At 44.6% G+C, this 24,766-nt stretch overlaps 1 pseudogene; it reads right to left on the reverse strand.

Annotated features, from left to right (window-relative positions):
* LOC123990756 overlaps nt 1-24,766 on the reverse strand; it is a 120,068-nt pseudogene that overhangs the window by 21,892 nt on the left and 73,410 nt on the right.

The raw sequence follows: 24,766 nt of genomic DNA on the forward strand, positions 1-24,766 counted from the left end.
AGATTCTGCGAAAAGGCTACAGGAGGAGTTGGCAACCTTTCTCAGGTGGAATGCCAATTTATCTTAACATTTCTACTGATCTGCGTGCCAGTAATGGTTTTTATATGCACATTTTCCTAAAACAATTTAATTTAATTTAGAATATATCTCAAAATCATTGTCACGTGGTTAATCAAAATTCTTTCCAAATCTAAATGGAAATGATAAAGCTAAAAAGTAACTTGAGCTGAGTACCGGCACCTCAAATTTGCTACTGCTTGAGCTCCTGTTCCTCTTATAGAATATTAGCTCAAAAGTATTGTGGTGCTCCTGCACCTAAATATTACCAGTACCAGCACCCAAAATTAGTACCGGAACCTATTTTAGTCCAAGTCAAGCACTGATAAGAATCCTATTTATGACGTTTCCACTGGATCAGAGCCTGACATTTTTTCTTTTCAGGCTGAATGGTTATCCAAAGGGAGAGAGCTGGAAAGATTTTCAAATAAATTGAGGAACTATTATAATTCTCAATGGATGTAAAAACAGACTTTGTTTGCGGTGAATAAAACATTACTTTGAGAAGCTCCACAAGTCATTAGTGTTGGTGTGTTAAACCAATCAGAACTACTATCAGATCCCCAAATGGGAACATTAATATGCCTACATTTGTGCGCAGGCCAGGCAGCTTATAGACGAACTTCTATGCATGTGAGTCCTTACTCAACATTGACAGGAGCGCTCCAAACAAAAGACAATGACTAAATTGACAGAAATCGTAAATGGAATTAAATAAACCAAAACTTGTTTCTCACAAGTGTAGCATAGGTTGTGCACTCTGCAAACTTGTCCACTCCAACAATTAGAACAGGAAGACAGGAATATGAATATTGAATTCATTAAAATAAATTACCATAACCAAAGTAAAAAAACATTTCAGATTAGAAGTTATAGGAATTAGTGATAAATGTACTACTGGTGATATATGTAATGTGGAATTGATATACACTTAACAATCAAACAATTCACACAATTAATTTATGAAACAATGAATGTACACAAATTGGCAGGAGAGCGTGCATTCTGGAGAGAGCATTGCATTGTGCATCTAGGCGCATGGTCAATCTGACATCTGCATTGGCCATGCAGCATTTAAGGTGATATGGCCTTAGCAGATGTCAGGGCATTCATACTTCTTGTGCTTTGCAGAGCAGTGCAGAGTTGTTGTCAAGGAAGTGAGTTTGTGTTTAAACACAAACGTCAAACAATCAAGTCAATGAGGAGCTATACAGAGCACTCAGCATGGTTACAAAATCTGGAGCCGTGGACCACATTTTCAAATCAAGCATAAATTGTCTTTTAGTTCAGGCCTCCGCAATGGATTAGTTCACTGAGATGGGCACAAATATACACAGGTGAAGTCGGAAGTTTACATACACCTTCGCCAAATACATTTAAACTCAGATTGTCACAATTTCTGACATTTAATCCTAGTAAATAATTCCATGTTTTAGGTCAGTGAGATCACCACTTTATTTTAAGAATGTGAAATGTCAGAATAATAGTAGAGAGAATTATTTTTTTCAGCTTTTATTTCTTTCATCACATTCCCAGTGGGTCAGAAGTTTACATACACCCAATTAGTATTTGGTAGCATTGCCATTAAATTGTTTAACCTGGGTCAAATGTTTCAGGTACCCTTCCACAAGCTTCCCACAATAAGTTGGGTGAATTTTGGCCCATTTCTCCTACCAGACTTGGTGCAACTTAGTCAGGTTTGTAGGCCTCCTTTCTCGTACACGCTTTTTCAGTTCTTCCCACAAATTTTCTATAGGATTGAGGTCAGGGCTTTGTGATGGCCACTCCAATACCTTGACTTTCTTGTCCTTGGCTATTTTGCCACAACTTCGTAAGTATGCTTGGGGTCATTGTCCATTTGGAAGACCCATTTGCGAGCAAGCTTTAACTTCCCGACTGATGTCTTGAGATGTTGCTTCAATATATAGACACAATATATAGACATAATTTTCTTACTTCTTACTTCATGATGCCATCTATTTTATGAAGTGTACCAGTCCCTCCTGCAGTAAAGCACCCCCACAACATGACGCTGCCACCCCCGTGCTTCACGGTTTGTGGTAATCAGCTATCCTTTAGCTCGAAAATACTGGAACTATTTGTCTCTCCATGTCCCCGGATTTCAACCGCAAGCTCTGGACATTTATACCTGGATCTCGCAGCTAGCTAGCTGCTATCCGTGTGACTATCGGCTTACGTCGATTCCGGAGCAAACATCATTTATTCCGGAGCTAGCCAGCTGAAGAGTTCCATCAGTCACTCCTGGGCTACAATCACCTATCTGGACTCGTTTGACTATTATTATTACTATTTTTTCCCCCTTTTTCTCCCCAATTTTGTGGTATCCAATTGTTTTTTTAGTAGCTGCTATCTTGTCTCATCACTACAACTCCTGTACGGGCTCGGGAGAGACGAAGGTTGAAAGTCATGCGTCCTCCAATACACAACCCAACCAAGCCGCACTGCTTCTTAACACAGCGAGCATCCAACCCAGAAGCCAGCCGCACCAATGTGTCGGAGTTATCTGCCCGAGGTAGTTATCCAGCTGGCTCCTCCGTCGCGACGTTACCTGAACGCCCATCTGCGGCCCGCTAATCGTTAGCTGTCTTATCGGCTGCTATCTGAATAGACCTATCGGACAATGTTTTTTCTTATTTTTTCTTGGGCCTCTATAACTATAGAAAAAAATGTTTTTGTGAATTGGATTGATCCCCTCTACCACACGGAACCCCACTAATCCTACAGACGGAAACGCACGAGGTGGCTAAAAACAGACCTCTATCCTATGCTAGCTTGCTGCCGATGGTCAGGCTTGCTGTCTGAATCGTCGTGACCCCAACCAACCTCACTACTCACTGGACCCTTTTGATCTCTCGACTAAGCATACCTCTCCTTAATGTCAATATGCCTTGTCCATTGCTGTTCTGGTTAGTGTTTATTGGCTTATTTCACTGTAGAGCCTCTAGTCCTGCTCACTATACGTTATCCAACCTATTAGTTCCACCACCCACACATGCGATGACATATCCTGGTTTCAATGATGTTTCTAGAGACAATCTCTCTCTCATCATCACTCAATACCTAGGTTTACCTCCACTGTATTCACATCCTACCATACCTTTGTCTGTACATTATACCTTGAAGCTATATTATCGCCCCAAGAAACCTCATTTTACTGTCTGTTCCAGACGTTCTAGACGACCAATTCTCATTGCTTTTATCCGTACCCTTATCCTACTCCCCTGTTCCTCTGGCGATGTAGAGGTGAATCCAGACCCTGCAGTGCCTAGCTCCACTCCTATTCCCCATACGCTCTTTTTTGATGACTTCTGTAACCGAAATAGCCTTGGTTTCATGCATGTTAACATTAGAAGCCTCCTCCCTAAGTTTGTTTTATTCACTGCTTTAGCACACTCTGCCAAAACGGATGTTCTAGCTGTGTCTGAATCCTGGCTTAGGAAGACCACCAAAAAGACCACCCAAACAATTTGAACTTCTACTTTTAAAAATCCACCTCTCTAAAAACAAGTCTCTCACCGTTGCCGCCTGCTATAGACCACCCTCTGCCCCCAGCTGTGCTCTGGACACCATATGTGAACTGATTGCCCCCCATCTATCTTCAGAGCTCGTGCTGCTAGGTGACCTAAACTGGGACATGCTTAACACCCCAGCCATCCTACAATCTAAGCTTGATGCTCTCAATCTCACACAAATTATCAATGAACCTACCAGGTACCTCCCCAAAGCCGTAAACAAGGGCACCCTCATAGATATCATCCTAACCAACTTCCCTCTAAATACACCTCCGCTGTCTTCAACCAAGATCTCAGCGATCACTGCCTCATTGCCTGCATCCATAATGGGTCAGCGGTGAAACGACCTCCACTCATCACTGTCAAACGCTCCCTGAAACACTTCAGCGAGCTTGGCCTTTCTAATCGACCTGGCCGGGGTATCCTGGAAGGATATTGATCTTATCCCATCAGTAGAGGATGCCTGGTTATTTTTTTTAAATGCCTTCCTAACCATCTTAAATAAGCATGCCCCATTCAAGAAATGTAGAACCAGGAACAGATATAGCCCTTGGTTCTCCCCAGACCTGACTGCCCTTAACCAACACAAAAACATCCTGTGGCGTTCTGCATTAGCATCGAACAGCCCCCGTGATATGCAGCTTTTCAGGGAAGCTAGAAACCATTATACACAGGAAATTGGAAAAGCAAAGGCTAGCTTTTTCAAGCAGAAATTTGCTTCCTGAAACACTAACTCCAAAAAAGTTATGGGACACTGTAAAGTCCAGGGAGAATAAGAACACCTCCTCCCAGCTGCTCACTGCACTGAAGATAGGAAACACTGTCACCACTGATAAATACACTATAATTGAGAATTTCAATAAGCATTTTTCTACGGCTGGCCATGCTTTCCACCTGGCTACCCCTACCCCGGTCAACAGCACTGCACCCCCCACAGCAACTCGCCCAAGCCTTCCCCATTTCTCCTTCTCCCAAATCCAGTCAGCTGATGTTCTGAAAGAGCTGCAAAATCTGGACCCCTACAAATCAGCCGGGCTTGACAATCTGGAACCTTTCTTTCTAAAATGATCTGCCGAAATTGTTGCCACCCATATTACTAGCCTGTTTAACCTCTTTTGTGTCGTCTGAGATTCCCAAAGATCGGAAAGCAGCTGCGGTCATCCACCTCTTCAAAGGGGGGACACTCTTGACCCAAACTGCTACAGACATTTATCTATCCTACCCTGCCTTTCTAAGGTCTTCGAAAGCCAAGTCAACAAACAGATTACTGACCATTTTGAATCTCACCATACCTTCTCTGCTATGCAATCTGGTTTCAGAGCTGGTCATGGGTGCACCTCAGCCACGCTCAAGGTCCTAAACGATATCTTAACCGCCATTGATAAGAAACATTAATGTGCAGCCGTATTCATTGATCTGGCCAAGGCTTTCGACTCTGTCAATCACCACATCCTCATCGGCAGACTCGACAGCCTTGGTTTCTCAAATGATTGCCTCGCCTGGTTCACCAACTACTTCTCTGATAGAGTTCAGTGTGTCAAATCGGAGGGTCTGCTGTCCGGATCTCTGGCAGTCTCTATGGGGGTGCCACAGGGTTAAATTCTTGGACCGACTCTCTTCTCTGTATACATCAATGATGTCACTCTTGCTGCTGGTGAGTCTCTGATCCACCTCTACGCAGACCACACCATTCTGTATACTTCTGGCCCTTCTTTGGACACTGTGTTAACAACCCTCCAGGCAAGCTTCAATGCCATACAACTCTCCTTCCGTTGCCTCCAATTGCTCTTAAATACAAGTAAAACTAAATGCATGCTCTTTAACCGATCGCTGCCTGCACCTGCCCGCCTGTCCAACATCACTACTCTGGACGGCCCTGACAACTACAAATACCTAGGTGTCTGGCTAGACTGTAAACTCTCCTTCCAGACCCACATCAAACATCTCCAATCCAAAGTTAAATCTAGAATTGGCTTCCTACTTCGCAACAAAGCATCCTTCACTCATGCTGCCAAACATACCCTTGTAAAACCATCCTACCAATCCTCGACTTCGGCGATGTCATTAACAAAATAGCCTCCAATACCCTACTCAACAATTTGGATGCAGTCTAACACAGTGCCATCCGTTTTGTCACCAAAGCCCCATATACTATCCACCATTGCGACCTGTATGCTCTCGTTGGCTGGCCCTCTCTTCATACTCGTTGCCAAACCCACTGGCTCCATGTCATCTACAAGACTCTGCTTGGTAAAGTCCCCCCTTAGCTCGCTGGTCACCATAGCATCACCCACCTGTAGCACGCACTCCAGCAGGTATATCTCTCTGGTCACCCCCAAAACCAATTCTTTCTTTGGTCGCCTCTCCTTCCAGTTCTCTGCTGCCAATGACTGGAACGAACTACAAAAATCTATGAAACTGGAAACACGTATCTCCCTCACTAGCTTTAAGCACCAACTGTCAGAGCAGCTCACAGATTATTGCACCTGTACATAGCCCACCGATAATTTAGCCCAAACAACTACATTTTTCCCTACTGTATTTATCAAGCAAAGAGGCACTGAGTTTGAAGGTAGGCCTTGAAATACATCCACACGTACACCTCCAATTGACTGAAAGTATATCAATTAGCCTATCAGAAGCTTCTAAAGCCATGACATCATTTCCTAAGCTGTTTAAAGGCACAGCCAACTTAGTGTATGCAAACTTCTGACCCACTGGAATTGTGATACAGTGAATTATAAGTGAAATAATCTGTCTGTAAACAATTGTTGGAAAAATGACTTGTGTCATGCAGAAAGTAGATGTCCAAACTGACTTGGCAAAACTATAGTTTGTGAACAAGAAATTTGTGGAGTGGTGGAAAAATGAGTTTTAATGACTCCAACCTAAATGTATGTAAACTTCAGACTTCAACTGTATCTATCTATATACACATTTATCTATCTACACACACGCGCACGCACGCAAACACACACACACACACACACACACACACACACACACACACACACACACACACACACACACACACACACACACACACACACACACACACACACACACACACACACACACACACACACACACACACACACACACACACACACACACACACACACCCATTCAAGGGATTTGATTTATTTGTACTATTTTAGTGAAGACATGAAATAACACATATGGAATCATGTAGTAACCTAAAAAAAGTGTTAAATCGAAATATATTTCATATTTGAGATTCTTCAAAGTAGCCACCCTTTGCCATGATGACAGCTTTGCAAACTCCTGGCATTCTCTCAACCAGCTTCATGAGGTAGAATGTATTTCAATTAACAGGTGTGACATGTTAAATGTGAATTTGTGGAATTTCTTTCCTTCTCAATGCTTTTGAGCCAATCAGTTGTGTTGTGACAAGGTAGGTGTGGTTTACAGATAAAAAGCCCTATTTGGTAAAAGACCAAGTCCATATTATGTCAAGAACAGATCAAATAAGCAAATAGAAACGACAGTCCATCACTACTTTAAGACATGAAGGTCAGTCAATACGAAACATTTCAAGAACTTTGAATGTCGCAAAAACCATCAAGCTCTATACCGAAACTGGCTCTCATGAGTACCGCCACAGGAAAAGAAGACCCAGAGTTCTCTCTACTGCAGAGGATAAGTTCAGAGTTACCAACCTCAGAAATTGAAGTCCAAATAAATGCTTCAGAGTACAAGTAACAGACACATCTCAACATCAACTGTTCAGAGGAGACTGCGTGAAATCAGGCCTTGGTCAAATTGCCGCAAAGAAACCACTACTACAAGGCCACCAACAAGAAGAAGAGACTTGCTTGGTCCAAGAAACATGGATGGACATTAGACCGGTGGAAATCTGTTCTTTGGTCTGATGAGTCCAAATTTGCAATTTTAGGTTCCAACGGCCTTGTCTTTGTGAGACGTAGAGTAGATGAACGGATGATATTTGCATGTGTAGTTCGCAATGGGACAACTACAAATACCTAGGTGTCTAGCTAGACTGTAAACTCTTCTTCCAGACTCACATTAAGCATCTCAAATCCAAAATGACAATTGGCTTCCTATTTCGCAACAAAGCATCCTTCACTCATGCTGCCAAACATACCCTCGTAAAACTGACCATCCTACCGATCCTCGGCTTCAGCGACGTCATCTACAAAATAGCCTCCAACACTACTCAACAAATTGGATGCAGTCTATCACAGTGCCACCTGTTTTGTCACAAAACCCCCATATACTACCCATCACTGCGATCTGTACACTCTCGTTGGCTGGCCCTCGCTTCATACTCGTCGCCAAACCCACTGGCTCCAGGTCATCTACAAGTCTTGGCTAGGTAAAGCTCCGCCTTATATCAGCTCACTGGTCACCATAGCAGCACTCACCCGTAGCACCCGCTACAGCAGGTATATCTCACTGGTCACCTCCAAAGCCAATTCCTCCTTTGGCCGCCTTTCCTTCCAGTTCACTGCTGCCAATGATTGGAATGTACTGCAAAAATCACTGAAGCTGGAGACTCATATATCCCTCACTAGCTTTAAGCACCAGCTGTCAGAGCAGCTCACAGATCACTGCACCTGTACATAGCCCATCTGTAAATTGCCCATCCAACTAACTCATCCCCATACTGTATTTATTTATTTTGCTCCTTTGCACCCCAGTATCTCTACTTGCACATTCATATGCTGCACATCTATCACTCCAGTGTTTAATTGGTATATTGTAATTACTTCGCAACCATGGCCTATTTATTGCCTTTACCTCCCTTGCATAATATAATAATAATATATGCCATTTAGCAGATGCTTTTATCCAAAGCGACTTACAGTCATGTGTGCATACATTCTACATATGGGTGGTCCCGGGGATCGAACCCACTACCCTGGCGTTACAAGCGCCATGCTCTACCAACTGAGCTACAGAAGGACCAGCGCCATCATTTGCACACACTGTACATAGACTTTTCCTACTGTATTATTGACTGTATGTTTGTTTATTCCATGTGTAACTCTGTGTTGTTGTATGTGTCAAACTGCTTTGCTTTATCTTGGCCAGGTCGCAGTTGTAAATGAGAACTTGTTCTCAACGAGCCTACCTGGTTAAATAAAGGTGAAATAAACAAAAGGTAACCAGATCAGGACTACAACTATGTTACGTCTTTGACCACACAGTGTTTTTACATTGGTGAGTAAAAACTCATGCTTCTACATCTGCATTGCTTGTTGTCTGGGGTTTTAGGCTGGGTTTCTGAATAAACACGTGGTGATAAGAGCGTCTGCTAAATGACTTAAATGTAAATGTAAATGATACATCTGCATCTGTAAAATGGGCTTCATAAATACATTTGAAATGATGCTTCCTACCCTTTAAAGATGTAGGACAAGGAATTATTATTGAAGGTGGAACACGGTTTGATAGTCTTTTTTAAAGACTTAAAGATTAAAATCTGTTCATGGGTAGTTCAGAGCTACACAGGGTTGAGGTAGGACCATATTCCAATCAATGAAGGAATTTGCTGATTAATGTATGGACTCTGTATCAACATTGGGCCAACAACTATGCACAAAACACAAACCTAAGTGTGGCCACATCAGATTGAAATCCCAATGTGGGAGTAATAAGAGAGACCGGTGGACAGATTGATGAGACGAGAGCAAGTTAGTATTTTTGGAGACAGTCTGGCATGACACCACAGCTCACTCTCCCTTGTGGACTTTTATCAAATCTCTTCAGGCCCCTGGGTGAAGGATTCTCATTTAGAGCTTCATCTCTGAAAGTCTAACTCTGGAAAATGTGTAAAGCAGTCTGAGGGAACATGTATTACCAACCTGTCAGACATTAGGCTGTCTGTACTCATTGGTGCATGCAGATCTCCCCCCGCATTTCTCATTGGTTTTATAATCAAAGAAAGACCTAAAAGACTTCCCGAGATAAAAAAAAAATAAATATATATGCTAAATATAAGAGGGTTTATAGATAATATTGTGAAGGTTATGAGACTCGATAGTGAACACATCTGAAAATCATTGAGTTTACATTGACACAGCTCATTCGATAAAATTTGTATCCATCTGGACACCAAAACAATATACAAAACGAGAATCTGTTCCTTCGTCGGACAAGCAAAGTAATAAACAATACTTAATTTGCTCTGCTTAAAAATAACACTTAAGAGATGGGCTTTTGGGTGTCGATTGAAAGACAGTCATTAGACGACAATAAATAGTAGCTTCGGTTCAGGTACCAAATAGATGTGATAACTGAGCACATAAAGCACCACCAGGTCCATTGAAAACAGGCTGTCAAGGGGTGGGATGGATACCTCTTCCATACACCAGTGCCAAGGCATCGATTGGATGATTAATCGCTGCATCCACACACCTGCATTTGCATATGCTTGCTATGCGAGGTATCCCCAAGTGAGACTGAGAAAAGAATGGACATGACAGCTGCCATCCTGAACCTGTGGACAGCCTCCTGAAATGGATGACAACAGCTGCTTACCAGCCAGCCTCAGTCTGATATATAACCATTCCAACAGCTGCTTACCAGCCAGCCTCAGTCTGATATATAACCATTCCAACAGCTGCTTACCAGCCAGCCTCAGTCTGATATATAACCATTCCAACAGCTGCTTACCAGCCAGCCTCAGTCTGATATATAACCATTCCAACAGCTGCTTACCAGGCATCTCTGACTCAGTCTGATATAACCATTCCAACAGCTGCTTACCAGGCATCTCTGACTCAGTCTGATATAACCATTCCAACAGCTGCTTACCAGGCATCTCTGACTCAGTCTGATATAACCATTCCAACAGCTGCTTACCAGCCAGACTCAGTCTGATATAACCATTCCAACAGCTGCTTACAGCCTCAGTCTGATATATAACCATTCCAACAGCTGCTTACCAGGCATCTCTGACTCAGTCTGATATAACCATTCAACAGCTCTTATATAATATAACCATTCCAACAGCTGCTTACCAGCCAGTCTGATATAACCATTCCAACAGTCTGATCAGTCTTATATAACCATTCCAACAGCTGCTTAGCCAGACCACCATTCCAACAGCTCTTACCAGATATCTGAATAACCATTCCAACAGCTGCTTACCAGCCAGACTCAGTCTGATATAACCATTCCAACAGCTGCTTACCAGCCAGACTCAGTCTGATATAACCATTCCAACAGCTGCTTACCAGCCAGACTCAGTCTGATATAACCATTCCAACAGCTGCTTACCAGCCAGACTCAGTCTGATATAACCATTCCAATATAACCATTCCAACAGCTGCTTACCAGCCAGACTCAGCTGCTTACCAGCCAGACTCAGTCTGATATAACCATTCCAACAGCTGCTTACCAGCCAGACTCAGTCTGATATAACCATTCCAACAGCTGCTTACCAGCCAGACTCAGTCTGATATAACCATTCCAGGGGAGCAGAGAAACACTTTGGATTGGCCATCACTGGGCTGCTGACAAATTCTCTGCAAAGCTGACTTTTAAAATGGCAACAAAGAGCGATTACCCCTTCCAACTTCAACTTCTGATGTAGAGTCCTGGCATTGTGGCTTTCTTGGCATGACATCACAGTAATACACTTCTCTTGGGTGGAAGTGAATCAAGCAAAATGCCATCTGTCCGAAGTGGGGGCTTTGTTTGATAAATCTTGGTCTTAAGAGATCTCTATTTAAAAGCAAGGGAGTGAGGGTCCATCTGCTCCCATTGGTGTTTTAATCAGATTCACTCAAATGTCAGCGAGCTAAGTGAGCTAACTGGCCTCAGTAGGGCCAGTATCAAAATGTTCATGTTTGTGCACTGGTCTGTGTGACGATGATAAGGGTCTCCAAAGCCTTACAGAATTGTATATGAAATATTCTTTACACGACTGCACCGTGCAACATATTGGGATGCACTTCACGTGAGGTACATAAAATCAACAAAGTATATATATAAAATCATCAACCAACTTCAAACACATGGAAACTGAAATAACTCCATGGTAAGCATTAGCATTTTAGTTTGTTTGAGGAGTCACCTCAGTTGACAGAAGCACAAAGATTATTTCCATGACTTGTTATGACAGGATTCAATGTCAATGTTATCACTGGGACAAAGCCTACATGAGAGAGGCCATTAAATGAACTGTTACAATATATTGCTTTGAAAGTCAACCTCCTCCTTTCAAGATACCAACGCTCTTTTGTAACAAATCTTTCAAATCCCTTGCTTCTGAAGACCAGCAGAGGCTGCAGCAGTGGAGTTCATAAGAGTCGTATCCCCATGAAGATAGTTTAAGGAGGCTGGAGGGGTGAGAAGAATTTGAGCAGTCTCCCGCTACTAACAAAAAAATAGCAGGGTTGTTCCATCAATGTGGTGCCTTTTGAGAAATGCAACTTCGTCAAAAAAAACATTTGATTTCACCTAATTTTAACATTCTGTGTAAGAGCACATTGAAATTTATGAAAAACAAGTTCTCATCAAGAGGTTAAATACAAAAATGGTTATAGTACGTGCCTATTTAGTGCCAAATAAAGTAAAAAGGTTGACGATTTCTTAAATCAGCCATAAATCCCCTGACCGGGGAATGGAAGTTTGTGTGCAACAGAGAGTGGCAATTGAATGCAAGCTTCAAATGTTTTTCTCCTGTTAAAACCATTCTAGCCTTTCTATGGGAAATAGGGTTGACATGTAATGCTCAGCCCGTTCAGTTTCCCACCTCAAAACACCAGAAAATTGACAAGAATAGTGGTAGGCATGATCACCAAAAACGATGAGACGGCCTATAGGGAGGAGGTCCGAGACCTGACTGTGTGGTGCCAGGACAACAACCTCTCCCTCAACATGATCACCAAAAACGATGAGACGGCCTATAGGGAGGAGGTCCGAGACCTGACTGTGTGGTGCCAGGACAACAACCTCTCCCTCAACATGATCACCAAAAACGATGAGACGGCCTATAGGGAGGAGGTTAGAGACCTGACTGTGTGGTGCCAGGACAACAACCTCTCCCTCAACATGATCACCAAAAACGATGAGACGGCCTATAGGGAGGAGGTTAGAGACCTGACTGTGTGGTGCCAGGACAACAACCTCTCCCTCAACATGATCACCAAAAACGATGAGACGGCCTATAGGGAGGAGGTTAGAGACCTGACTGTGTGGTGCCAGGACAACAACCTCTCCCTCAACATGATCACCAAAAACGATGAGACGGCCTATAGGGAGGAGGTTAGAGACCTGACTGTGTGGTGCCAGGACAACAACCTCTCCCTCAACATGATCACCAAAAACGATGAGACGGCCTATAGGGAGGAGGTCCGAGACCTGACTGTGTGGTGCCAGGACAACAACCTCTCCCTCAACATGATCACCAAAAACGATGAGACGGCCTATAGGGAGGAGGTCCGAGACCTGACTGTGTGGTGCCAGGACAACAACCTCTCCCTCAACATGATCACCAAAAACGATGAGACGGCCTATAGGGAGGAGGTCCGAGACCTGACTGTGTGGTGCCAGGACAACAACCTCTCCCTCAACATGATCACCAAAAACGATGAGACGGCCTATAGGGAGGAGGTTAGAGACCTGACTGTGTGGTGCCAGGACAACAACCTCTCCCTCAACATGATCACCAAAAACGATGAGACGGCCTATAGGGAGGAGATTAGAGACCTGACCGTGTGGTGCCAGGACAACAACCTCTCCCTCAACATGATCACCAAAAACGATGAGACGGCCTATAGGGAGGAGGTTAGAGACCTGACTGTGTGGTGCCAGGACAACAACCTCTCCCTCAACATGATCACCAAAAATGATGAGACGGCCTATAGGGAGGAGGTTAGAGACCTGACTGTGTGGTGCCAGGACAACAACCTCCCCCTCAACATGATCACCAAAAACGATGAGACGGCCTATAGGGAGGAGGTTAGAGACCTGACTGTGTGGTGCCAGGACAACAACCTCCCCCTCAACATGATCACCAAAAACGATGAGACGGCCTATAGGGAGGAGGTCCGAGACCTGACTGTGTGGTGCCAGGACAACAACCTCTCCCTCAACATGATCACCAAAAACGATGAGACGGCCTATAGGGAGGAGGTCCGAGACCTGACTGTGTGGTGCCAGGACAACAACCTCTCCCTCAACATGATCACCAAAAACGATGAGACGGCCTATAGGGAGGAGGTCCGAGACCTGACTGTGATCACCAAAAACGATGAGACGGCCTATAGGGAGGAGGTGGTGACTGTGTGGTGCAGGACAACAACCTCTCCCTCAACATGATCACCAAAAACGATGAGACGGCCTATAGGGAGGAGGTTAGAGACCTGACTGTGTGGTGCCAGGACAACAACCTCTCCCTCAACATGATCACCAAAAACGATGAGACGGCCTATAGGGAGGAGGTTAGAGACCTGACTGTGTGGTGCCAGGACAACAACCTCTCCCTCAACATGATCACCAAAAACGATGAGACGGCCTATAGGGAGGAGGTCCGAGACCTGACTGTGTGGTGCCAGGACAACAACCTCTCCCTCAACATGATCACCAAAAACGATGAGACGGCCTATAGGGAGGAGGTCCGAGACCTGACTGTGTGGTGCCAGGACAACAACCTCTCCCTCAACATGATCACCAAAAACGATGAGACGGCCTATAGGGAGGAGGTCCGAGACCTGACTGTGTGGTGCCAGGACAACAACCTCTCCCTCAACATGATCACCAAAAACGATGAGACGGCCTATAGGGAGGAGGTTAGAGACCTGACTGTGTGGTGCCAGGACAACAACCTCTCCCTCAACATGATCACCAAAAACGATGAGACGGCCTATAGGGAGGAGGTTAGAGACCTGACTGTGTGGTGCCAGGACAACAACCTCTCCCTCAACATGATCACCAAAAACGATGAGACGGCCTATAGGGAGGAGGTTAGAGACCTGACCGTGTGGTGCCAGGACAACAACCTCTCCCTCAACATGATCACCAAAAACGATGAGACGGCCTATAGGGAGGAGGTTAGAGACCTGACTGTGTGGTGCCAGGACAACAACCTCTCCCTCAACATGATCACCAAAAACGATGAGACGGCCTATAGGGAGGAGGTTAGAGACCTGACTGTGTGGTGCCAGGACAACAACCTCTCCCTCAACATGATCACCAAAAACGATGAGACGGCCTATAGGGAGGAGGTTAGAGACCTGACTGTGTGGTGCCAGGACAACAACCTCTCCCTCAACATGATCACCAAAAATGAGACGATGAGACGGCCTATAGGGAGGAGGTTAGAGACCTGACTGTGTGGTGCCAGGACAACAACCTCTCCCTCAACATGATCACCAAAAACGATGAGACGGCCTATAGGGAGGAGGTCAGAGACCTGACTGTGTGGTGCCAGGACAACAACCTCTCCCTCAACATGATCACCAAAAACGATGAGACGGCCTATAGGGAGGAGGTCAGAGACCTGACTGTGTGGTGCCAGGACAACAACCTCTCCCTCAACATGATCACCAAAAACGATGAGACGGCCTATAGGGAGGAGGTTAGAGACCTGACCGTGTGGTGCCAGGACAACAACCTCTCCCTCAACATGATCACCAAAAACGATGAGACGGCCTATAGGGAGGAGGTTAGAGACCTGACTGTGTGGTGCCAGGACAACAACCTCTCCCTCAACATGATCACCAAAAACGATGAGACGGCCTATAGGGAGGAGGTTAGAGACCTGACTGTGTGGTGCCAGGACAACAACCTCTCCCTCAACATGATCACCAAAAACGATGAGACGGCCTATAGGGAGGAGGTCCGAGACCTGACTGTGTGGTGCCAGGACAACAACCTCTCCCTCAACATGATCACCAAAAACGATGAGACGGCCTATAGGGAGGAGGTCCGAGACCTGACTGTGTGGTGCCAGGACAACAACCTCTCCCTCAACATGATCACCAAAAACGATGAGACGGCCTATAGGGAGGAGGTTAGAGACCTGACTGTGTGGTGCCAGGACAACAACCTCTCCCTCAACATGATCACCAAAAACGATGAGACGGCCTATAGGGAGGAGGTCAGAGACCTGACTGTGTGGTGCCAGGACAACAACCTCTCCCTCAACATGATCACCAAAAACGATGAGACGGCCTATAGGGAGGAGGTTAGAGACCTGACCGTGTGGTGCCAGGACAACAACCTCTCCCTCAACATGATCACCAAAAACGATGAGACGGCCTATAGGGAGGAGGTTAGAGACCTGACTGTGTGGTGCAAGGACAACAACCTCCCCCTCAACATGATCACCAAAAACGATGAGACGGCCTATAGGGAGGAGGTTATAGACCTGACTGTGTGGTGCCAGGACAACAACCTCTCCCTCAACATGATCACCAAAAACGATGAGACGGCCTATAGGGAGGAGGTTAGAGACCTGACTGTGTGGTGCCAGGACAACAACCTCTCCCTCAACATGATCACCAAAAACGATGAGACGGCCTATAGGGAGGAGGTTAGAGACCTGACCGTGTGGTGCCAGGACAACAACCTCTCCCTCAACATGATCACCAAAAACGATGAGACGGCCTATAGGGAGGAGGTTAGAGACCTGACTGTGTGGTGCCAGGACAACAACCTCTCCCTCAACATGATCACCAAAAACGATGAGACGGCCTATAGGGAGGAGGTTAGAGACCTGACTGTGTGGTGCCAGGACAACAACCTCTCCCTCAACATGATCACCAAAAACGATGAGACGGCCTATAGGGAGGAGGTTAGAGACCTGACTGTGTGGTGCCAGGACAACAACCTCTCCCTCAACATGATCACCAAAAACGATGAGACGGCCTATAGGGAGGAGGTTAGAGACCTGACTGTGTGGTGCCAGGACAACAACCTCTCCCTCAACATGATCACCAAAAACGATGAGACGGCCTATAGGGAGGAGGTTAGAGACCTGACTGTGTGGTGCCAGGACAACAACCTCTCCTCAACATGATCACCAAAAACGATGAGACGGCCTATAGGGAGGAGGTTAGAGACCTGACTGTGTGGTGCCAGGACAACAACCTCTCCCTCAACATGATCACCAAAAACGATGAGACGGCCTATAGGGAGGAGGTTAGAGACCTGACTGTGTGGTGCCAGGACAACAACCTCTCCCTCAACATGATCACCAAAAACGATGAGACGGCCTATAGGGAGGAGGTTAGAGACCTGACTGTGTGGTGCCAGGACAACAACCTCTCCCTCAACATGATCACCAAAAACGATGAGACGGCCTATAGGGAGGAGGTTAGAGACCTGACTGTGTGGTGCAAGGACAACAACCTCTCAACATGATCACCAAAAACGATCAACATGATCACCAAAAACGATGAGACGGCCTATAGGGAGGAGGTCAGAGACCTGACTGTGTGGTGCCAGGACAACAACCTCTCCCTCAACATGATCACCAAAAACGATGAGACGGCCTATAGGGAGGAGGTTAGAGACCTGACTGTGTGGTGCCAGGACAACAACCTCTCCCTCAACATGATCACCAAAAACGATGAGACGGCCTATAGGGAGGAGGTTAGAGACCTGACTGTGTGGTGCCAGGACAACAACCTCTCCCTCAACATGATCACCAAAAACGATGAGACGGCCTATAGGGAGGAGGTTAGAGACCTGACTGTGTGGTGCCAGGACAACAACCTCTCCCTCAACATGATCACCAAAAACGATGAGACGGCCTATAGGGAGGAGGTTAGAGACCTGACTGTGTGGTGCCAGGACAACAACCTCTCCCTCAACATGATCACCAAAAACGATGAGACGGCCTATAGGGAGGTTAGGACCGTTAGGACAACAACCTCTCCTGACAACGTGTGGTGCCAGGACAACAACCTCTCCTCAACATGATCACCAAAAACGATGAGACGGCCTATAGGGAGGAGGTTAGAGACCTGACTGTGTGGTGCCAGGACAACAACCTCTCCCTCAACATGATCACCAAAAACGATGAGACGGCCTATAGGGAGGAGGTCCGAGACCTGACCGTGTGGTGCCAGGACAACAACCTCTCCCTCAACATGATCAAGACAAACATGATCAAGACAAAAGGAGTACAGGAAAAGGAGGACCGAGCACGCCCCCATTCTCATCGATGGGGCTGTAGTGGAGCAGGTTGAGAGCTTCAAGTTCCAACAAACTAACATGGTCCAAGCACACCAAAACAGTTGTGAAGAGGGCACGACCTATTCCCCTTAGGAGACTGAAAAGATTTGGCATGGGTCCTCAGATCCTCAAAAGGTTCTACAGCTGCACCATCTAGAGCATCCTGACGGGTTGCCTCACTGCCTGGTATGGCAACTGCTCAGCCTCCGACACTAAAGAGGGTAGTGCGTACGGCCTAGTATATCACCAGGTCCAAGCTTCCGTCCATCCAGGACCTATATACCAGGCGGTGTCGGAGGAAGGCCCTAAAAATGGTCAAACACTCCAGCCACCCTTGTTATAGACTGTTCTCTCTGCTACCATGCGTCAAGCAGTATCGGAGCACCAAGTCTACGTCCAAGAGGATTCTAAACAGCTTCTACCCCCAAGCCATAAGACTCCTGAACACCTAATCAAATGGCTACCCCACCCTCTTCTACGCTGCTGCTACTCTCTGTTATTATCTATGCATAGTCACGTTAACTCTACCGACATGTACATAATTACCTTGACACCGATGCCCCCGCACATTGACTCTACTGGTACCCCCTATATATAGCCTCGCTACTGTAATTTACTACTGCTCTTTAATTATTTATTATTATTATCTCTTACTTTTTTAGGGATTTTCTTAAACTGCATTGCTGGTTAAGGGCTTGTAAGTAAGCATTTAACGGTTGTATTCAGCATTTCACTGTGAGGTCTACACCTGTTGTATTCAGCATTTCACTGTGAGGTCTACACCTGTTGTATTCAGCATTTCACTGTGAGGTCTACACCTGTTGTATTCAGCATTTCACTGTGAGGTCTACACCTGTTGTATTCAGCATTTCACTGTGAGGTCTACACCTGTTGTATTCAGCATTTCACTGTGAGGTCTACACCTGTTGTATTCAGCATTTCACTGTGAGGTCTACTCCTGTTGTATTCAGCATTTCACTGTGTGGTCTACACCTGTTGTATTCAGCATTTCACTGGCAGTTCTACACCTGTTGTATTCAGCATTTCACTGTGAGGTCTACACCTGTTGTATTCAGCATTTCACTGTGAGGTCTACACCCGTTCTATTCAGCATTTCACTGTGTGGTCTACACCTGTTGTATTCAGCATTTCACTGTGAGGTCTACACCCGTCGTATTCAGCATTTCACTGTGAGGTCTACACCCGTTCTATTCAGCATTTCACTGTGAGGTCTACACCTGTTGTATTCAGCATTTCACTGTGAGGTCTACACCTGTTGTATTCAGCATTTCACTGTGAGGTCTACACCTGTTGTATTCAGCATTTCACTGGCAGTTCTACACCTGTTGTATTCAGCATTTCACTGTGAGGTCTACACCCGTCGTATTCAGCATTTCACTGTGAGGTCTACACCCGTTCTATTCAGCATTTCACTGTGAGGTCTACACCTGTTGTATTCAGCATTTCACTGTGAGGTCTACACCTGTTGTATTCAGCATTTCACTGTGAGGTCTACACCTGTTGTATTCAGCATTTCACTGTGAGGTCTACACCTGTTGTATGTGGCAAGTGACAAATTCAATTCAATTTGAAAAATAGTACAACAAGCTCATCTGCTTTTATACTATGATGTTCAATGTTTCTTTTGAAAACATTTTTAAAGGAATAGTTTCATCATATGAAAATGAAAGTTCAGTTCACATTACATGGTTGACCATAAAATGGTGGGACAGATATAAATAATAATCCTCAGAAATAATTAGTGCTTTACAATAGTGAAAACTTGGGAGACATTTTGGGGTAAAAACCTTCCTAGAAGTCAGAGGGTGCGGAAGTCTTTATTCATGCAAAAAAATTGCATTTATTTAATTCTCCATGTGGACTAAATTAAAGGGAACTTAATTTAATATAACAGGCTTTGAAAATTCAATATTGGTTAAATATCAAAATGCTTAAGTAGAAATTGTGTATGGAGATTTCTATCAAAATGTTTAATATATATGAGCAGTAAGCCACAAACAAAATATGTGTTTTGAAAATACAGAATTATAGTTTTTTCCAGATTAACACTGCACATTTGCAAACAACTCCCTTTCCTCCTCACCTTTCCTAGACCCTATCCTCCTATCCTTCCCTCCTTCCCTAGCTCATTTACATTTAAGTCATTTAGCAGATGATCTTATCCAGAGCGACTTACAGTGCATACATTTTCATACTGGTCCCTGTGGGAATCAAAACCCACAACCCTGGCGTTGCAAGCGACACTCTCTACCAACAGAGCCAGATGGGAGATCCCTTTCCTCCTTTCCTAGCTCCCTTTCCTTCTTACCATTCATAACTCACAGGAAAGAGAACAAGGAAAGGAAGTTTGGAAAGCAGTAAAGGGATCTAAGAAAGGGTCAATAAAGGAAGCTTGGGAAAGAAAAGTAATAAGGAAAGGAAAGGGCGCTAGGAAAGGATAAGAAGAAAGATCTAGGAAACCTAAAGAGGTGAAGAAAGGAAGGAACAGATCAAGGAAATTAAGATAGGAAAGGAGGAAAAGAAAGGGAGATGGAAAGGATAGGAGGAAAGGGAAATACAGTGGAGCAAAAAAGTATTTTGTCAGCCACCAATTGTGCAAGTTCTCCCACTTAAAAAGATGAGAGGCCTGTAATTTTCATCATAGGTACACTTCAACTATGACAGACAAAATGATTAGAAAGAAAAATCTAGAAAATCACACTGTAGGATTTTTAATGATGCTGCCACCACCATGCTTCATGGTAGGGATGGTGCCAGGTTTCCTCCAGACATGAAGCTCGGCATTCAATCTTGAGTTTCATCAGACCAGAGAGTCTTGTTTCTCATGGTCTGAGAGTCCTTAATGTGCCTTTTGGCAAACTCCAAGTGGGCTGTCATGTGCCTTTTACTGAGCAGTGGCTTCCGTCTGGTCACTCTACCATAAAGGCCTGATAGGTGGAGTGCTGCAGATATGGTTTTTCCTTCTGGAAGGTTCTTCCATCTCCACAGAGGAACTCTAGAGCTCTGTCAGAGTGACAATCGGGTTCTTGGTCACCTCCCTGACCAACGCAAATATCCCCCGATTGCTCAGTTTGGCCAGGCGGCCAGCTCTAAGAAGAGTCTTGGTGGTTCCAAACTTCTTCCATTTAAGAATGAAGGCCACTGTGTTCTTGGGGACCTTCAATGCTGCAGAGATTTTTCTGTCAATTCCGTCAATCTCATGGCTTGGTTTTTGCTTTGACATGCACTGTCAACTGTGGGACCTTATATAGACAGGTGTGTGCCTTTCCAAATCATGTCCAATCAATTGAATTTACCACAGTTGGACTACAATCAGGTTGTAGAAAAATCTCAAGGATGAGCAATGGAAACAGGATGCACCGGAGCTCAATTTCGAGTCTCAAGGCAAAGAGTCTGAATACTTATGTAAATAAGGTATTTCTGTTTTTTTTTTAAAACCTGTTTTCATTTTGTCATTATATGGTATTGTGTGTAGATTGACGAGGAAAAAAATTGAATCAATTGTCGGATAAGGCTTTAATAACTTCTTATTTACAATGACGGCATAACCCTAACCCGGACGACGCTGGGAAAATTGTGCGACGCCCTATAACTCTTGCCACACATAATTTTTTCCTTCTAAACATTAACTAGCATTTATGATGGCAGCAAACGCGTTCCCCACACTCTAGGAACGTATTTCATCCAACATTATAATGAAAAGGTGCCCCTCTATAATAAAAACACACTATTTTTGGAGACTTGTGGGAGGAGTGCTGATGATGTCGCCCACTGTATGTGCTTTCGGTAGCCTGATTGCGTCCAGACTGAGGAGAAATCTGCACACAACGCATCCCTGGCCACCTCCTGAAGTGGTCAGACAGATATGAACACAATCAGACCACAAAGCAACAATTGTGCGTCGAGTCTCGTCTTTTCAATGCGAGTTTTGTATTCTGATAGCAGAAGTCACATTTAATTGTCAAGTGTAGACACGACTAGAGACAGTAGGGTTTGAGTGAGGACTCATCAGGACTTTTACCAACATAGAGCCTATAAATTACAGATGCAGACGCATTACATCTGGACAGACGCATTTAACATAACAGGTATCTTTGAATCTGTCAGACTGCGGGATGCGACAACTAACAAATAACTTTGTTTCGGTGCGCAGTTTTCTTGTCACTGATCATTTGAACAAAACACGACTTTGCAGGTGTTGGCATCTTTCGAATTTCAGAAGGGGACATTTGGCCCATAGACTTGCCCATAAATTGCAAAAAGAGGACAGGTAGAAAGAACTACCTCCTTCTTCCTCTCCTCGTTTTAGGATCTTTACTAACATGTCTCTCCCTAGAACTTAAACATCTGAAGCAATTACACAAGATTTGACCTTTGTGCTTCTGGAATTAATGAGAACCAGAGAAAAAAAAAGATCTTTACTTTCAGTTTTTCATCACCTCATATGGGTAAATAAATGCGCCAAGTCCTCCATTTACTTTCACTTAACAGTGAGATGAATTATTGTTTGGACACAAGCAGGTAGCTGATACCAAACACAATTCATTCTGCATCAATCCTCTGGATTCAACATATTCCTGTGAGAAAACAGGAGCCCAGTCATTTGTCAGAGTCAAATCTTACATAAAAATGTGTATAATATACTTACGTTATCGAACTACTGAGCATTTTGCCTAAATAATCAATAATAGCACCCTTAGAAATAAGATGGTGTATCTTATATGTTTTTTTTTAAAATCCTGCCCAGAGAACATCTAAATGAAATATGTAAGAACTGAAAAAAACGAAGGGACCACACAACTACACAAAATTTCAAATTACATTTTTTTTTAAACTCCCTCAACGGCATGGTAGAAGGTACTAATAGATGTAAACATTCTATATCTGACCCAAGATATTCCCAATTCCCTCCAAATCCTTAAACCTATAGAGCAATAACGCAGCCAACATTTTGATCTGCTTTAGCCTGGATAAGTCTGGCCTCCTGCCTTATTGAGGCCAGCATTGTTGCGCTCGCAGGCTTCAGGAACAGTGTTAGGGATGATAAATTAGAGGACGGTGGAGAGTTGAAGGCCCTTTGCCCAGTGGAGACAGCCTGTAATACTCAAACTGTCTCTGTGTGCGAGTGGGAGGACGGCAGCGGGAGAAGTGTTCGGCATGGCGGAGCATTGGTCAATACACACAGCCCCCATTTATACCAGGAAGAACCGGCCTGGTTTAACGTGCAGCTGGTAAAACATGAGATCAGACTTGGAATGGAGAAGAAAGCTACTTTAAAAAATTGCCTGATTTAAAGAAAGATGGGAAATGTGGCTTCTGAACCCAATGAAAGGGAGGATAACTGGAAAATGTCAATAAATGTCTGATTTAACCAATAGGAGGTTTTCATGTGGGGGAGACTCATCATGACGCATTCAGATGTTGCATTTTCCTCCTGGCCACTTATCTGGTGGATTTGTCTCCTGCGTCTCTGGCAAGGCCAAATAGGAGGGCTAAAAAGAGCAAGAGACGTGAGGTAGGCTATACACCAGAGTAACAGGAGGCAACAGAAGACTTGAGCTACCGGAAGCAGGATTAGAGAAATGCCGCCCTAACAACCCCAGAGCATCCATCGCCGTAAACCAACATTAATGCAATGGCATCGGGTGTGTTGATTGACACAGAGGGAGAGAAAGCGAGAAGGAGAGAAATGAAGAGAGCTTGGTAATCCTGCTGAGGATGAACACAGTTTTAATTTCACATTACGCAAGACGAATCCAGCAGGCGAGCAGACTGACGGGCTGAGAAGAGGGGGATTTAATATTACACTGAGAGGAAGAGGGGCACTCTTCTCTGCTGAAGACACCCTGGATGCTTTGTGACAGGGGTTTTACATAAGACAAGGCACTTCTCTCTCATCCTCCCTTGTAGGTGGCATAAGTGGAGCTGTGACTCAGCTGGAGATACTCTCTAAAGCTTTTGGCATTTGTCTATCGAAAAACATGTCCCCTTTTGTGAAGATATAACAATTCACATAACTCACTAGAGGGGCTGACATTGAAGACAATGTAAAGTACTGTACCATTGTGCTGAACCCATTCTCTCAATGTATTCTGTTCCAATCTGAAAGCTAAGTGCTACATCGGCGACAGGGGACTCAGCATTCCATGTCTGACATACAGTAGGGTGAAGAGGAGAGAATGTTCTTCTGCCTTTGTTACAAGGATGAGAGGGAAGAGTGGGCTCCTCACCTTTAAAGACTGCCTCCCCTGTTGGAGCTAGCCTGGAGTTCACCTGACAGAAGTATAACTAAACAGCCAAGGTTGAATGTAGCGTGAGTGAAGAGGAGCTAGTGCCTGGAATCAAAACCATTCACGTTGTGATGGATATGCTTTTCAGGGTGGGAGGGAAGAAATGGTGCTGTAAAATGGAGGAGGGGGAGACTTACCTCAGTGTGCTGCTTGCTGGCTTCTCTTCTGGCAGCCTTCTCCTTCAGTCTCTTCTCCTGTGAGAAAGGAGAGAATGAGTTAAGAGCAATGTCAGTCTAACCAGACTTTGGTATCGTATAAAGCAGTTTAATCCATGCCTTTCAGGGCAAGTTGTTTTTTGGTGAAATGGATGTAATTCATTTGATTGTCAGAGATTCCACGAGATGATATGCTTGAACTGTTTTGTTCTATGTAGCTTTTAATTTTATGATGAGTTCCATTCTCTGGGAAATTGGCCATGGGTCATAGGAGTGAGAGGGAGCGAGAGGATGGAAAGAGAGCAGTGACAGAGGAGTGGTTAGACAGGTCGCAATCAGAGTATCGAGAGGTAGCCACGTCCTTCAGGCGGGAAACCAAACACTAAACAAACTGACATGCAAAACACAGTTCAAAATAAAGCAAACCTCTGCCATCATTAGGCCAAACCTGCACTTTCAGGGAGAACAACTGATCACAGTAAACAACTTGACACTGGAGTGAAACCCCCAGCTGGAGGGGGAAATAAGGATAGTG

This window comes from Oncorhynchus gorbuscha, linkage group LG02 (assembly GCF_021184085.1).
Source record: "Oncorhynchus gorbuscha isolate QuinsamMale2020 ecotype Even-year linkage group LG02, OgorEven_v1.0, whole genome shotgun sequence".
NCBI classification, from domain to species: Eukaryota; Metazoa; Chordata; class Actinopteri; order Salmoniformes; family Salmonidae; genus Oncorhynchus; species Oncorhynchus gorbuscha.